This window comes from Entelurus aequoreus, linkage group LG16, assembly GCF_033978785.1.
Source record: "Entelurus aequoreus isolate RoL-2023_Sb linkage group LG16, RoL_Eaeq_v1.1, whole genome shotgun sequence".
Classification (NCBI taxonomy): Eukaryota; Metazoa; Chordata; class Actinopteri; order Syngnathiformes; family Syngnathidae; genus Entelurus; species Entelurus aequoreus.
In genome coordinates, this window is record NC_084746.1 from 50,639,360 (window position 1) to 50,644,449 (window position 5,090).

Below are 5,090 nucleotides of genomic sequence, written 5' to 3' on the forward strand. Positions count from 1 at the left end.
TCCAAGAAAATATTTTAAAGACTTGGTCTTCACTTGTTTAAATAAATTCATTAATTTTTTTTACTTTGCTTCTTATAACTTTCAGAAAGACAATTTTAGAGAAAAAATACAACCTTAAAAATGATTTTAGGATTTTTAAACACTTATACCTTTTTTACCTTTTAAATTCCTTCCTCTTCTTTCCTGACAATTTAAAACAATGTTCAAGTAAATTTATTTTTTTATTGTAAGGAATAATAAATACATTTTGATTTAATTCTTCATTTTAGCTTCTGTTTTTTCGACGAAGAATATTTGTGAAATATTTCTTCAAACTTATTATGATTCAAATTTAAAAAAAATATTCTGGCAAATCTAGAAAATCTGTAGAATCAAATTTAAATCTTATTTCAAAGTCTTTTTAATTTCTTTTAAAAATGTTGTTCTGGAAAATCTAGAAGAAATAATGATTTGTCTTTGTTAGAAATATAGCTTGGTCCAATTTGTTGTATATTCTAACAAAGTGCAGATTGGATTTTAACCTATTTAAAACATGTCATCAAAATTGTAAAATTAATCTTAAACAGGAAAATTTATTAATAATGTTCCATAAATTATTTTTTTAATTTTTTCAAAAAGATTCGAATTAGCTAGTTTTTCTCTTCTTTTTTTCGGTTGAGTCTTGAATTTTATAGAGTCGAAATTGAAGATAAACTGTGTTTCAAAATGTAATTGTCATTTTTTTCGTGTTTTCTCCTCTTTTAAACTGTTCAATTAAGTGTAAATATCATTAATTATAAATAATAACATAGAGTTAAAGGTAAATTGAGCAAATTGGCTATTTCTGGCAATTTATTGAAGTGTGTATCAAACTGGTAGCCCTTCGCATTAATCAGTACCCAAGAAGTAGCTCTTGCTTTCAAAAAGGTTGGTGACCCCTGCTATATGGTATTAAGCCGCAGAGAGCAGGACTATTGTGCAAAATGGAAATATTAATAGTACTCTGAAAATAATATTAATCACTGGAGTTTGTTTCTGAGCACCATCAGGAAGAAAAAAAACTGCCTTAAAAGCACCAATTAGGCTTCACTACACATCCTAAAATGCAGTTTGGAGCTCCGCCAACCACCTGTCAGTCAGCTACAAATGTGGTAGCTGTCAGTTGGATCGTTTTCTTTTCATGCTCACCAACATGACATTATTAAAATGTAAGTATAATGTTAGCATTTGGCTTACATAACAATGCTAGCCTGCGATGAGGTGGCGACTTGTCCAGGGGCGTACCCCGCCTTCCGCCCGAATGCAGCTGAGATAGACTCCAGCCACCCTCCCGACCCTGAGAGGGACAAGCGGTAGAAAATGGATTGATGGATTGATAGCAATGCTAGCGTTGCTATCATTTGTGTCCTCCTGTTCCACTCCCTTGTATTACGTTGTTTTGTGTTATATATAGCAGTGATGGGCAAGATACTTGAAAAATGCAGTAAGCTGAGCTACAAGAATAAATGTAGCTTAGCTACAGGGGGAGCTATCCATCCATCCATTTTCTACCGCTTGTCCCTTTTTGGGGGGAAGGCGGTGTACACCCTGGACAAGTCGCCACCTCATCGCAGGGCCAACACAGATAGACAGACAACATTCACACTCACATTCACACACTAGGGCCAATTTAGTGTTGCCAATCAACCTATCCCCAGGTGCATGTCTTTGGAGGTGGGAGGAAGCCGGGGTACCCGGAGGGAACCCATCCCCGGAGAATTGTAGCAAGCTACACTACAAGCTACACTGCAAAAAGTCAGTGTTACAAAAACAAAACAAAAATAAATAAAAAATGAGGGGTATTTTATTTGAACTAAGCAAAATTATTTGCCAATAGAACAAGAAAATTCGACTTGTCAAGACTTTCCAAAACAAGTCAAATTAGCTAACCTCAATGAACCCAAAAATACCTTAAAATAAGTATATTCTCACTAATAACAAGTGCACTTTTCTTGGTAGAAAAAAAAAAGAAACCTTTTTGCTCAATATGTTAAAAAATATTCTTATATGAAGTAAATGCTAGTGCCATTATCTTGACATAATGATGTGCGCTCGGCATCACGATTTTTTTTTTTCATGCTTGAAGTAAAAAAGGATTACTTTAAAAAAGTACTTTTATACTTGTGAGTGTTGATGACACAGCTTTGCAACAGTTGATATTCTAGTTTCAAGCATGTTTTACTCAATATAGCTCATCAAATCTCAGCAACAAGCTGTAATATCTTACTGAGATCATTTAGGACCAAAACCCTTAAAACAAGTAAAACACTCTACCATAAAATCTGCTTAGTGAGAAGAATTATCTTATCAGACAGAAAATCAGCAAATATCACCCTTATTTGAGATATTTAATCTTACTTAGATTTCAGTTTTTGCAGTGTACATGGCAAAAATAGCTTTCTACATCGAAATTTAACAGTATTTCTATCAATGGGCCCACATGTATAATATTTAATATATAATTATTTAAATAAATATAAACTCCACCACCCTTCGTATTTCTCCTACATAAATGTCCATCATGATAATGAGGTAATGAGTACAAGCAGGAATGCAGTACTGATGATGCAATCCTTTGCACCTTGCACTTTATCTCCAAGCACCTTGAGAACACAAAAGCTTATGCTAGAATTGTATTTGTTGATTTCAGCTCAGCTTTTAATACAGTGCAAATTCACATACTCTTGGAGAAGCTCAAAGACATGGGTGTAAACTCCACCTTGATCAAATGGTTCCACTCTTTTTTAACAAACAGAACACAGCAAGTGAAGGTCAACAGAACACTGTCAGACACCAAACACTGCAACACAGGCGTCCCACAGGGTTGTGTTGTATCACCAACACTGTTTACATTGTACACCAATGATTGTAGGACTGTGCACCCTAACAATTATATGGTGAAATTTGCTGACGATACCGTGCTCCTAAGCCTTCTACACAAGGATACGGACCCCTCTGTGTACCAAGACGAGATAGACCTATTTATTAGGTGGTGTGATACCAACCATCTTATTTTAAATGTGCCCAAGACACTTAGGAAATGGTTTTGGATCCGAGGAAAGTGACTGACCATGAGCCAGTGGTCATCAAAAATCAGGAAATCACCCAGGTATCCTCATATAAATATTTAGGGATTCATATTGATAATCTTCTCTGCTGGAAGACACATATTGACAAACTGTGCAATAGACTGCAACAGAGGCTATATTTTTTGCGAAGATTAAGATTGTACGGCGTAAGCAGCCACATTATGATGATTTTCTACCGTGCCATTGTAGAGAGCATCATTAGATACGGGATCACCTCATGGTTTGGCAACCTAACCATTAAGCTAAAAAGCAAACTGGCCGGCATGCATAAAACGGCAATGAAAATCGTAGGGAGGAAAGAATATGAGCCTATACTCAGCAGATGACTTTATGAATTTCTTTAATAAGAAAATTGAAGTCATTAGAAAAGAGATTAAAGACAATGCATCTCAGCTACAGCTGGGTTCTATTAACACAAATACGACGGTATATACGACGGACATTGCCCTCCAAAATAGTTTCTCTCTCTTTGATGAAATAACATTGGAGGAATTGTTAAAATGTGTAAATGGGACAAAACAAACAACATGTTTACTTGACCCAATTCCTGGAAAACTTATCAAGGAGCTTTTTGTTTTATTAGGTCCATCAGTGTTAAATATTATAAACTTATCACTTTCCTCTGGTACTGTTCCTCTAGCATTCAAAAAAGCGGTTATTCATCCTCTACTCAAAAGACCTAACCTCGATCCTGACCTCATGGTGAACTACCGGCCGGTGTCCCACCTACCGTTTATCTCGAAAATTCTCGAAAAAATTGTCGCACAGCAGCTAAATGAACACTTAGCGTCTAACAATCTCTGTGAACCTTTTCAATCCGGTTTCAGGGCAAATCACTCTACGGAGACAGCCCTCGCAAAAATGACTAATGATCTATTGCTAACGATGGATTCTGATGTGTCATCTATGTTGCTGCTTCTTGATCTTAGCGCCGCTTTCGATACTGTTGATCATAATATTTTATTAGAGCGTATCAAAACGCGTATTGGGATGTCAGACTTAGCCTTGTCTTGGTTTAACTCTTATCTTACTGACAGGATGCAGTGTGTTTCCCATAACAATGTGACCTCGGACTATGTTAAGGTAACGTGCGGAGTTCCCCAGGGTTCGGTTCTTGGCCCTGCACTCTTTAGTATTTACATGCTGCCGCTAGGTGACATTATACGCAAATACGGTGTTAGCTTTCACTGTTATGCTGATGACACCCAACTCTACATGCCCCTAAAGCTGACCAACACGCCGGATTGTAGTCAGCTGGAGGCGTGTCTTAATGAAATTAAACAATGGATGTCCGCTAACTTTTTGCAACTCAACGCTAAGAAAACGGAAATGCTGATTATCGGTCCTGCTCAACACCAACATCTATTTAATAATACCACCTTAACATTTGACAACCAAACAATTAAACAAGGCGACTCGGTAAAGAATCTGGGTATTATCTTCCACCCAACTCTCTCGTTTGAGTCACACATTAAGAGTGTTACTAAAACGGCCTTCTTTCATCTCCGTAATATCGCTAAAATTCGTTCCATTTTGTCCACAAGCGATGCTGAGATCATTATTCATGCGTTCGTTACATCTCGTCTCGATTATTGTAACGTATTATTTTCGGGCCTCCCTATGTCTAGCATTAAAAGATTACAGATGGTACAAAATGCGGCTGCTAGACTTTTGACAAAAACAAGAAAGTTTGATCATATTACGCCTATACTGGCTCACTTGCACTGGCTTCCTGTGCACCTAAGATGCGACTTTAAGGTTTTACTACTTACGTATAAAATACTACACGGTTTAGCTCCAGCCTATCTTGCCGATTGTATTGTACCATATGTCCCGGCAAGAAATCTGCGTTCAAAGAACTCCGGCTTATTAGTGATTCCCAGAGCCCAAAAAAAGTCTGCGGGCTATAGAGCGTTTTCTATTCGGGCTCCAATACTATGGAATGCCCTCCCGGTAAAAGTTAGAGATGCTACCTCAGTAGAA